This window comes from Bufo gargarizans, chromosome 8, assembly GCF_014858855.1.
Source record: "Bufo gargarizans isolate SCDJY-AF-19 chromosome 8, ASM1485885v1, whole genome shotgun sequence".
NCBI lineage: Eukaryota > Metazoa > Chordata > Amphibia > Anura > Bufonidae > Bufo > Bufo gargarizans.
The window spans coordinates 56,610,419-56,623,574 of NC_058087.1; the positions used below are offsets into that span (position 1 = coordinate 56,610,419).

Consider the following 13,156-nt stretch of genomic DNA (forward strand, 5'->3'; position numbering starts at 1 on the left):
TTGTTTTTTTTGCGACACCATAGACTAGCATTATATAACATGTTGTGCGACAAATGCCGTTGTGTAGCCTTATTGTGCGCAGAGTCAGAGATCCGTTATATTGGAAAGATCTGATCCTGTGTTTTTGACCCCTCAGCTGGTTTTGGTTCCTAATAACTGAAGTGTGAACTTGGCGCTCATGCACACACCGTTGCCTTGTCGTGCCCGTATCGGGGGCCAGCAAATTGCAGACCCCAATGCACGGAACGGCCGTGTGCATGAGCCCTTAGGAGAAGTAAATCTGGACAATGTCTCAAGTTTTCACCATTTCCAAGATCCACTCATCCTGACCAAATATTTCCAACAGCTGAGGGTTTGTTACAATTGTATCCAGTACAGACAATGCTCTGTGAGCTAAACAGCCTGCACTGATACATTGTGACCAGGGGGCGTAACTATAGGGGAAGCTGCTGCTTCGGGGCCCTGACCCTCCAGGAGGAGAAGGACTAAAAGATTTTGTCATGGCCTCCTCAACAGTATTACACAATGAAATGATATACAGTGACAGTATAGACAGCGTATAAAACGGATCGAACAGCGGCCGGGCCTGGTCTGAGAGCGATCTTTACTAGCCACAGGAATGGGGGCGGCATGAAGGGGTCGCGAAAAAATTACTGTGGGATGGAGCCCCATTCAAAAACTTGCTGTGGGGCCCAGTTATTTCTAGCTACGCCACCGATTGTGACAGAAAAGGAGAGACATTTGCGCTGCTGATGTATTGAGCTCATGAGTCGACATAAGGGGATTTATCTGCCGGATTCCATTTTCGGCAAACTCTCCACCATTATATGATACATTGGGAAGATTTATTTTCTGCATTTCAGATTTGCTTTCAAGGGAAAATTTAGCAAATGACCTCATCTGCATCGTGGCGGCTGGCGATTCTTTTTCTTTTTGTAAATGGGGCAGAACAGTTTGTTCATCTGTCATCTAGAGACAGGTCCAGATCAGAGTCTATAGAGGCTCCATAGCTAAATAATGCCCGTATACAGTGCCCACATGCTGCTGCCATACAGCAAGCACACAGCAGGGCCAGAATAACATCCCTATGTGGGGCTCAGTAGTAACAGTATCAGCTCAAAAGCTACAGCCTGTGCTATGACCCACATTTAGCCCATGACGGGTGGAGCAGGCCCTGGCCCATTGCCCCAAAAAGCCCGTGCTTTAACATGGTCCTGAGAAATAGCGGTGCATGCCGTGGCTGTATTGTGTGGATTCGCTCTGGTAGACAGGGTGTGCGGATGCAGTACAGAGGCAAATTACCAGTTCTTAAATCAAACTTCCGTGTTTATTCACACATAAAGCAAAAACAAAACATCTCTTTGCAGTCTTGGTGTTAGTTCACACACAATGGAAAGTCCAAATCACCTTGTTGGCAGTTCTGCCTCCAGCAGTCCATAGCAGGCTCTTAGGGGCCGGTTTCCCTTACAGATGGGTCTCAGCCCTCGAGCACGGCACCAGCCTCAGATCCCAGCACACACAGACCACCTGAGCTACACTGTCAGACTGAGGTAATCCTCCTCACCTGGCAGTGCTGGCTGGTTTTTAGGCCTTGGCAAAACCCGGCCTGGAACATGGGGAGTAGTCACCCACCCAGCACTTTGACTACTCCCAGTAAGGGCCGTCCCGGATCAGTTATTACAGCCATACTAAGTATTGAGGTGTCAAACAGCAACTGCTGCTGACACATAAAAACCGGCTCTTGTTCCAGCGAGGCCAGGAACCTCTGTGACACGTGCCCATCATCCACGATGATTCCTTGTAGCTGTACAGTAACCAGTGGGGGTGAACGCTGAGTGGTTGCCTTTCTCTGGATGATTTTGCCACGTTTTGCTACATTCTCGTTTATTTCTGCAGTTTTCAGTTTTTATGTTTGTGTCCAGATGAGAACTCCAACAACTCGCATCAATAATGTTTCCCGTCCAGGTTTACAAGGTGATAAACAGGCAGGAGGATGCAGATTTCTGTATTGGATGTCGTTTCTGGGTACGCGGCTCCTGAGCAGAGCCGGGGGCTGACATCCCTCATCTAAATATTATTCTGCAGCGGAGCTGAGGGTGGGATCCGGGTCCGGACTTATAAACTGGCTCTTTCATTGTGCAAGAATTCAGGAGAGGAGGGGAAAAAAATGATATTTTTTTAGCGCACTGCATGAAAGGGAATTTAAACAAATATTGTGCTCCCTGCGAACGGCCGGTGCCAAAAAATAAAGTAAATAGAGGCCAGTAATCCAAAATATACAGCGGGGCGGGGGGCATCAGACACCCTCAGTCACAGAAAGAGATTGTAGAAATCCACTGGATTCTGTGTCTGTGATCATTAATAATGCCTTCCCCGAGCGACACGGACCGACTGCGGTATAGAGGAGAAGATGTGTGGCCTGCGGTCAGTCCGTGTACACAACACACAGGTCCTCTCATCCAGACCGTGCAATAACATATAACGTGAGCGCAGGGGTGCACCGAGCCTTTCTGCTGCCTGAGGCGAAAACTGAAACGGCGCCCCCAACCACCCGATGCCAATTTCTTAACCTAACCCCTTCTCTCCAGCCCTACTGGTAAAGACATTACATGCAGGGTAAAGCAGCGCCACATACTGTGCCCCCTGTGCTTCCCAATACTATACTGCAGAAACAGATAATTCCCCCCCCCCCCCACTTCCGCTGCCCCCCCCCCCCCCCCCCACTTGCTCCTACCTGGTTCGCCTCACCTCGCCTCATTGGTGGCGCACCCCTGTGTGAGCGGCTAAGGGAGGGGCATGTGGGGTTCTCCAAGACTATATCGCACATCAAGGGCTTAGATACAGCAGCTCAGCAGACAGTATCGCACGTCAGAGGCTTAGATACAGCAGCTCAGCAGACAGTATCACAGATCGTAGGCTTAGATACAGCAGCTCAGCAGACAGTATCGCACATCAGAGGCTTAGATACAGCAGCTCAGCAGACAGTATCGCACATCAGGGGCTTAGATACAGCAGCTCAGCAGACAGTATCGCACATCAGGGGCTTAGATACAGCAGCTCAGCAGACAGTATCGCACATCAGGGGCTTAGATACAGCAGCTCAGCAGACAGTATCGCACATCAGGCACTTAGATACAGCAGCTCAGCAGACCGTATCGCACATCAGGGGCTTAGATACAGCAGCTCAGCAGACAGTATCACACATCAGAGGCTTAACTACAGCAGCTCAGCAGACAGTATCGCACATCAGAGGCTTAGATACAACAGCTCAGCAGACAGTATCGCACATCAGGGGCTTAGATACAGCAGATCAGCAGACAGTATCGCACATGATAGCATTAGATACAGCAGTTCAACAGATAGTAGAACACATAATGGTCTTTGATACACCGGTTCAACAGTCAGTATCACATGTGACATAGATACAGCAGCTGAGCAGACGGCGTCAGATATCCTAGTAGATCCACCAGATATATGCATCAGTATCACAACATTGGATACCATAACTCTTGTGTGGGGTGAAAATGACCGGGATTAACATCGTAGAGCATTCACCTTAGAATATTCTGCCAGAAAATGAGCCCTGAATTGTGTCACATAAATATGTATAGAGGCCAGAGCTTTTCTTTTCTGATACAGAGCTCCAAATCCCCTGCATAGTCATAGTTATGCCATACAACTCTGCCTGCCTGCAGCCACCATTGGGGGGAGCTCACTGCATCCAATGCATACTTTGTATTCAGTTCTAACACATTATGCAGTGAGCTCCCCCTAGTGGTGGTTTTGGGCAGACAGCATTGTAGGGCATGACTCTGTGACTATGCAGGGGCTTTGGAGCTTTGTCTTACAGATCAGCCCAGAATCTTGTACCTAAATATCAATGTGGTCTTTGTGGACAATAACTAAGTCAGATTGCCCATCTTGGGGTTTAGATTGCAAGCTTTTCAGGTCAGAGCTCACAATGATGATGCACGATTGGAGTTTTTGTAAAGTTTTTTTTAGCTCTGGCTCGGAGTCCTTTTAGAGTGATTTCTGTTCGCTTCTCGCTCAAGGTCCAGGGAGAAATAGTGACTTAATTGGGACTGTTTAACCCCTGAGTGGCTGGTAAATATTTGGGGGCGCTTTCTTGGCCGGGGGGGTTGTTGCAGTGTTACTGTCAGTATCCACTGACGAGGATTAACATGAGAATAAAGCCGCTGTCACCTCCATTGTCCTGAATGCAGAGTTCCAGCGGTTACAGAGAATGGGCGACTGAATCTAAAGAAACGGCCCTCTATTCAGATGGCTGCACGTTCCCAGCCCCAGGACTGGCGTACTGGCACTCCTCTCCTGGCACCATTTACCGCAGTTTATAGTATTTGCCCGATGCTCTCACTTCTGCAGTGGGTGATACTGATATTTCTTAGACCCTGCTTATCTCAGCCCCCAGATAAGCGTCGCCACTTCTCTCCGCTCGCATGTTTCTCGGACAAATATGGCCCCTGTGACAGCTCCTGAGATCTTGTCACCCAGCTTTTCCGGATGCTGAGGGGCTGCCTCGTTACACTGGATATAAGGGGTCGGAGGAAGCTGATGACAGTCTGTATGGGCAGCCATATTGGTAGTCACCCAAGTCTTTGGTCTTGCGGCTGATACCTGATACAATGGCGCGCCACGGCCTGCCTCGTACATTACAATTTAATTGGCTATGACAGTGACTCCCCAGTGAAGGTGTTTTTTGCCGCTCTCGTGTAACCTGACTGCATGATGAATTGTGTGCACTTATAGATTTTTGCACACGCGGTGATATATCCGGTATCTGCTCTGCATTAACATGCTTCTATGGGCCCCGTCGCCTTTAACCCTTTCCTCGCCGCCGGCCGGCAGCCTCGGACGGTGGGGAAGAAGTTAAGCTGTTTTCTTAGTACACAAGAGGCGGCTGAAGAGCTCTCAGGACAAGTAGCCGCTCTCGGCGCTGACACAATGCGATAAGTCACATCCAGCGGGGACGGCGGCGGCGCGGCCTGGAGGACACTTGTGTTGAGCTGAATTGATTGAATTTTAATGGCTATTAGCGGCCGTGAATAGCAATGATTTTATGGGGTGTCTTGTGCGGGCTCGACATTAACAAGCAGAGAGGGACCATTGTGCAGCTGTCGTGACTCTATGGATTCCAGCACTCTAACGTTAACCCTTTTATCCCCTCCACAGCCTGCGGCGGTTCTCTCCGTTTTGTTCTGAATGGACGAGGCCTCGCACTGATACGTCATATCGTCTCCATAATCTATAGGCTCTGCTGCTTAATCTGCCATCGTGTACTGTCCTATATTAACCCTTAAATACTGCGCAGCGGGATATCTTCTGAGGGGGCCGGCCAGGATGAACATTGTAACAAGCACAAGAAATATTGTAAAACGGTAATTGTCAGTAGTGCAACATTTGTATCACTTTATGTGAGAAGTGTAACCAATGAGCCCCCATGTGACAGCTCTAGAAATATACACATAAATGAATTATTCGCTATAAATAATTGTAGGCTTTATCCTAAATATGAATCTGTGTCCTCCAACAATGCACATGCGCCACAGCACTGCTCATCCTAAGCTTCCTGTTCCATGAATATGACGCCAGAACTTCAGTATAGACTGACACACGCAGTTATCAGTAGCAGCCAGGACGTGGCTGATGTGTGGACTGTTGGGTGACCATCCCAGTGTCCACAGCCGTGGTGGTGACCAGTGGTTTTCACCCAGACTGTGGCTTCAGGCCGAGGAAGACAATTTTTCATCACTTCAGGGTGCAGTGAAATGTCGACTTCTTCCATACATTTCTTTATATGTGGTTCCTGGACGGGGTCCATGGCTGCCCACGCACTTACTTCACACCCTCTTACTTGCTGTCTTCCTCTTCTCCACATCCGTGCCTCGTTTTATAATACTTCTGTGGATTCCTAAACCTCCAATAGACAGGAGGCCAGTGCGGCCGGTTTCAGAAGACCGGGGGCTACCATTGGTGACCCCCAGATATCCAATGTCAGGGACATATGAAGTCCTGTTCTGGGGGGTTTGTTCATTCCCTTGGAAAAAACTCAGAAAATCTGATTAATAAGACAGGAGTAGATGGAGACTGGCGCGGTGTGACTGCTGCCCAGCGTCCCTGTCTGACAGTCTGGTTGCTATGGACGCACAGGCTGACAGATACAGGCAGCACGTCCCTGGACACGAAGGCCTCACAATGCGCAGACCACGTCTTACTGTGTCTCGTGGTCGTAGTAATCAGATTTAGATGGAAAGTCTCTGTAGTCCAGTGGACTTCTGTCTGTGGCATTTCTCAGAGGCTCTATGGACACCTACGGGAACATAGCTTATGATATGGCGCCATCTAATACAATGTGTCCTTGTGCACTACAGGTGCCTATTTAAATGTCCTCCAGGCCCCTCCCCTTTATTGAGGCCCCTCCCCTTCCTTGATAATCTCCATCTTCCTCACGGTGGTTTATTGTAGTTTAGAATCTTCTGTCCTTACTGTAATCATCTCTCTCTACACTGAGCTTGTGCATATACACAGCAGTCAATCCGAACAAGCAGGACTGCAGGGTAAAGCATGGGAAGGTAGAAAGCAGCAAACGAAGACTCTTATGGGACAGGAGGGGGATTTCAGGCTAGCCCAAACTCCAAATGACAATGCAGCTAAGCTAGATCTGGTGAAGGAGGCGCCATACGAGCCATGTGTCCCTCCGGTGCCATGGCCTGAGTGACCACGTTACTCTCCTGTGTCTGTTCTGTGGCAGACGTTACCTTTATCCGGTGACCATTCCCCCAAATATTAGATCCCATGGCTGGGGGTCTCTGCTGCAGCTTTTAGTTCTGACCCTTATTTATGGACTGAAGGGCCCGGGCCCCAGACAATGGCAATCTTAATCATTCATTGTAGCATTCAATAGATCCTTTCATAAGAGGCTCATTTTCTGGGGAAAGCTAAATTTAGGGGCTTTATGGATGAGAACCAGTGGTCTCTGGGGTCAAAGGTTAATGGCGGTGACATTACACGGGCTCTTTACATGTCCACGTCTGAAGATGAAACACAGACCAAGAGCCCAGTCATGTAGCGTGTAGTGCCCTGCGCTTCTCTGAGAGGGTATCACACATAGTGGGATTAGATACACAGCTCAGCAGGCAGTATCACACAGGATAGGATTAGATACACAGCTCAGCAGACAGTATCACACAGGATAGGATTAGATACACAGCTCAGCAGACTGTATCACACAGGATAGGATTAGATACACAGCTCTGCAGACTGTATCACACAGAAGAGGATTAGATACACAGCTCAGCAGACTGTATCACACAGGATAGGATTAGATACACAGCTCAGCAGACTGTATCACACAGGATAGGATTAGATACACAGCTCAGCAGACAGTATCACACAGGATAGGATTAGATACACAGCTCAGCAGACAGTGTCACACAGGATAGGATTAGATACACAGCTCAGCAGACAGTATCACACAGGATAGGATTAGATACACAGCTCAGCAGGCAGTATCACACAGGATAGGATTAGATACACAGCTCAGCAGACAGTATCACACAGGATAGGATTAGATACACAGCTCAGCAGACAGTGTCACACAGGATAGGATTAGATACACAGCTCAGCAGACAGTATCACACAGGATAGGATTAGATACACAGCTCAGCAGGCAGTATCACACAGGATAGGATTAGATACACAGCTCAGCAGGCAGTATCACACATCTTAGGGTTCACCCGATTGGGACTTGCAGACATCACCCACCTTCTTGCTTCCCGATTCAAATGAATGGAACTGATTATCAGTCACAGAAAATTCAGCAGCTTGTGAAGGCGTCCTAAGATGCGGAGTCTCAGCCGGCAGCATCACACGAGGGGCTTAGATACACTGGCTCACATGAGAGGCCTAGGCTACATTCACACTGGTGTTTTGGCTTTCTGTTTGCGAGATGCGTTCAGGGCTCTCACAAGCGTCCAAAATGGATCAGTTTTGCCCTAATGCATTCTGTCTGGAAAAGGATCCGCTCAGAATGCGTCAGTTTGCCTCCGATCAGTCTTCATTCCGCTCTGGAGCGTTTTTCTGTCCGCGATGTGGTGCGGAGCAAGACGGATCCGTCCTGACACACAATGTAAGTCAATGGGGACGGATCCGTTTTCTCTGACACAATAGAAAACTGATCCACCCCCATTGACTTCCAATGGTGTTCCAGACGATCCGTCATGGCTATATAAGACATAATACAACCGGATCCATTCATGACGGATGCATGCGTTTGCATTATGGTAACGGAAGCGTTTTTGCAGATCCATGACAGATCCGCAAAAACTGCTAGTGTGAAAGTCGCCTTAGATACACCACTGTGCAGCGCTGGAGATTCTTTGCATGCTTGCTCTCTATTTCTGGGAATTTCTTCTGCAGAGGTCGTGTGCTGGGTTTCTGCAGTTTATTGCTCAGCCTGGATTCCGTCATTGATAACGTCTTGGGTTTTATTCTTCAGATGTCTCAGATCTTTAAGGAGGTCTGGGGTCTTTTTGAGGTTTCTGGGGTCTTTCTTTCTGAAGTTTCTCTGTGAGTCACTGGGTTACTGGCTGCAATTCTGAGTCAAGACATTAGTCAAATATTCCAGGTCCTGACTGTTACAATGTGTCAGCGCAGGTAAAATGTATCAGTCTGGAGTTCAGGCTGTTTACATGTTTTTCAGGACTGATACACTATAACGGATCCTCAGCAGTGAGACATATTAGGTCTGTACAGGGTTCAGAAGTGGCAGAGGATTTTCAGGACTGATACACTGTAACAGGTCCTCAGCTGTGAGACGTCTGTACAGGGTTCAGAAGTGGCAGTATTTTCCATGCAGACTGTTTGGGTTTGCAGGGGCTTCTGGGTAACGATAGTTTGGGGCTTTGTGGATCCTCTGGTTTTATTAGATCCCACTTTTTCCCTTTTATGGTGTGAGGCTCCGTCATTATGGATGGGGGGTGATACTGGAGTAATAATGAGTAATCCGGAGTATCAGTGAGTCACATCAGAAGGGGTCAGGAGTTCAGTTCACACAGAGCAGTAATAATACGGTGGCCCCTCACAGTCCTGAGCGCCCAGCTGGATCTTTTTATCCCCCCGCCTCCCCCCAAACCTCACAGGAAACAGGGGTGTCAGCATAACCGCCCCCTCCGCGGCCCCCGCTGTCCTGAGGGGCTTCCCTGTGCTGGTGTGGCCCTAGGAGCGCAGGAAATTGCTGTCTTGTGTGTATTAATATTTAGAAATGGCGTTCCCAGCAGATCACAGATCATTCCTTTATCTCCTTCATCCGCCACATTCCCGGCTCCTCCGAATCTCAGATATGATTCATATAAAGAGATGGGGGCGGGAGGAGAGCGTCAGCATGGAGGCAGGAAACTGTATCCACTCGACGTATCGCAGGAATGATGGGCTTAGATACAGAGGCTCAGCAGACAGTATCACACATGATTGGATTAGATACACAGCTCAGCAGACAGTATTACACAGGATAGGATTAGATACACAGCTCTGCAGACAGTATCACACAGGATAGGATTAGATACACAGCTCAGCAGACAGTATCACACAGGATAGGATTAGATACACAGCTCAGCAGACAGTATCACACAGGATAGGATTAGATACACAGCTCAGCAGACAGTATCACACAGGATAGGATTAGATACACAGCTCAGCAGACAGTATCACACAGGAGAGGATTAGATACACAGCTCAGCAGACAGTATCACACAGGATACGATTAGATACACAGCTCAGCAGACAGTATCACACAGGATACGATTAGATACACAGCTCAGCAGACAGTATCACACAGGATACGATTAGATACACAGCTCAGCAGACAGTATCACACAGGATACGATTAGATACACAGCTCAGCAGACAGTATCACACAGGATACGATTAGATACACAGCTCAGCAGACAGTATCACACAGGATACGATTAGATACACAGCTCAGCAGACAGTATCACACAGGATATGATTAGATACACAGCTCAGCAGACCGTATCACACAGGATACGATTAGATACACAGCTCAGCAGACAGTATCACACAGGATAGGATTAGATACACAGATCAGCAGACAGTATCACACAGGATAGGATTAGATACACAGCTCAGCAGACAGTATTACACAGGATAGGATTAGATACACAGCTCAGCAGACAGTATCACACAGGATAGGATTAGATACACAGCTCAGCAGACAGAGCTCAGCAGACAGTATCACATATGATAGGATTAGATACACAGCTCAGCAGACAGAGCTCAGCAGACAGCACCACACGGTAGGATTAGATACACAGCTCAGCAGTCAGTATCACACAGTAGGATTAGATACACAGCTCAGCAGTCAGTATCACACAGGATAGGATTAGATACACAGCTCAGCAGACAGTATCACATATGATAGGATTAGATACACAGCTCAGCAGACAGTATCACACGGTAGGATTAGATACACAGCTCAGCAGACCGTATCACACAGGACAGGATTAGATACATAGCTTCACAGATATTGTCACACATGCTTAGATACAGTATCACACATGAGCAGCTTAGATACAGTGGCACTGTCCTCTGGTGACTCGGCTGTGTCCTTTCGGAGGATATTTGCGCTCGTATCTTTCAGCGCGGGATTATTAGCGCAGATCTCGGGAGCAGACGAGGATCTTGAGGACGGACAGGCCGGGACTTGTAAGGAGCAGGAAGCGCTGGGTTCTGTCAGACGTTTTGTGTTTGGATGGTGCTGGCGGTGACAGGAGCCTCAGGATCTCGGATTTCTGCTCTGGAGGTGTTTGGATTATGTCTCGCTGTCTATTTGGTGCTGACATTGTCTGTGGCGCTCTACGCTGTCACATGTCCAGGGAGCGCTAACTTTACGGTAATTTTCCATCTCCATAGACTCCTGTGTCATCACTTCACGTCAGGCGCTGTTCACACCAGACTTGTGCTGGGAAAGCCTATGGTGCTTACACTAAACCCAATGGAGGCAGCTGTGTGTTGGTGGATGCTCCTGCTGTGTAAGGCTGTGTGTTGGGGGATGCTCCTGCTGTGTAGAGCAATCACAGTGTGAACAGGGCCTAACAGCGGTGATTACTGCATTGTTTTATCACAGTGATGAGATCTGGCGGCGTCTTGTCCCTTCATCTTCACCAAGTAATGATGACCCCCCCCCCCCCCAATATGTCAGACAGAAATTGTGCACATCTGATCTTCATGCAATCATAATGATCAGATTGTCTGCGCAGTAGAGTGGCGTGTATATATGTGTGCTCTGTATGTACGGTGTATAGAAGTGCAAGTGCGATGTGTGTATATTATATATCTGTATACAGTTACATTGTATCCTCCGTCTCTATATGATACGTGTATATTATATATCTGTATACAGTTACATTGTATCCACACTGTATCCTCCATCTCCATATGATACATGTGTAACTATGAATGATGTGTATATGATATCTGTATTGGGATCACTGGAAAAGTACCAGATGCTGCCGGGGTAGAAGCGGGACCCCACCAATCTCGCACTTATGTCCTATGCAAACTACGGTTGCATGCATGGGCCCTTAACCCGTGGAATAAGATCCTCTGCTCTGGCGGTACATCCAGTGTCGGTGTACTGCCGGCTCCGAAGTCCAGTCCAATACACCTTGGAAACGTGAAATGAAAATCTGACGGCCAGAGAGGCTTTAAAGAAGTTCTCCGGGCTTTTATAGTATAGGTCATTAGTATAAGATCTGCGGGGTTCCGACACCTTGCACCCCCGCCGATCAGCTGTATGAAGGGAAGGCGCGGGCAGCGATTATCTAGTAAAGTCTACGATCGGCTACTGGCAAATCCTGGAGACTGCGCCCGGCAAAGGCCGACACACTGCGGACATACAGGCCATGTCTGTGCCCATATGACAACCACATCTGTACTGTAGTGCCAAACCTGGGGTGAAAAGCTCCAGTCGTTTAGATGCCTATAGAGGACAGACAGACAGACATCCAGTCTTATAGTCTATAGAGGACAGACAGACATCCAGTCTTATACTCTATACAGGACAGATAGACATTCGGTCTTATAGTCCATAGAGGACAGACAGACATCCGGTCTTATAGTCCATAGAGGACAGACAGACATCCGGTCTTATAGTCTATAGAGGACAGACTGACATCCAGTCCTATAGTCTATAGAGGACAGACAGACATTCGGTCTTATAGTCTATAGAGGACAGACTGACATCCAGTCTTATAGTCTATAGAGGACAGACAGACATTCGGTCTTATAGTCTATAGAGGACAGACAGACATCCAGTCTTTGTACGAGGACACGGATGTGGTTTCTGCTCTTCATTCTCGCTGTGTGCGCTCGTTATAAACCGCTCATTAGTCAAACAGAGAAAGATAATTAGCAGATAAGGAAACATTGAACGATGTCTGAGCAAGAAGAGCCATGACGGGCGGCTCGTGAAGCGCGTGACGCGTGTGTTTGGTACATTACATGTACGATGTGTGTGTCATGTAGATTTTATGTAGATGTGTGTTATGTTGGTTATATGGATGGTTTGTGTATGTCCCACGGCCATGATTTGGATCTGTTATATTAGAGTCCTGATCCTTCGTGATGCAGTTTATCAGAAGATTTCCGCTCTTGTAGATGCCTGGGAGGCGCTGATCATGTGCCGCCATATTCACCGATCCTGTAATCACCAGATCCCAGGGATCACTCTACTTCTCACCCAGCCAGTGATTCCAGGCGCGGCGCTGACCTCTGACTCCTGTCCTGACACTCTGTTACAATGTATATCAGTCTGGAGTCCAGATTTTTTGGACATTTTTGCCTTTAGTTTCTCAGGGTTCCTCATATCAGGGGGGTCAGTGACCCCACAATGTCCCGGAGTGACAGCTGCGCCTCTCCCTCCCCTGTGGATATTGACAAAAAAGTAACGCAGCTGTTTTAGTTTTTTTGTTGTTGTTTTTTTAGATTTGTAAATACAGACACGTATCCATGAAATGGGGCCGGGGACTTGCAATCTAATCCCCCCCCCCCTCACGGTACTCATAGGGTGTTCCAGGTCAGTGCCCCCTCTGTGTATGTGGAAATAGGGGTCCACGTGGGC

The 13,156-nt window shown here is 48.1% G+C and overlaps 1 protein-coding gene across 2 annotated transcripts in view; it reads left to right on the forward strand.

Moving 5' to 3' along the window:
• Positions 1-13,156, forward strand: part of GLI2 (GLI family zinc finger 2) — a 94,464-nt gene that overhangs the window by 9,623 nt on the left and 71,685 nt on the right. Inside the window, exon 1 of one of the 2 annotated variants that reach the window (XM_044304311.1) lies at positions 10,793-10,927. The exons of the other annotated variant lie outside the window; for it this stretch is intronic. The gene's annotated coding sequence lies outside the window, so the exon portion shown is untranslated. Of the gene's footprint in view, positions 1-10,792; positions 10,928-13,156 lie in introns of those variants that run through there. 2 annotated transcript variants of the gene reach the window in all.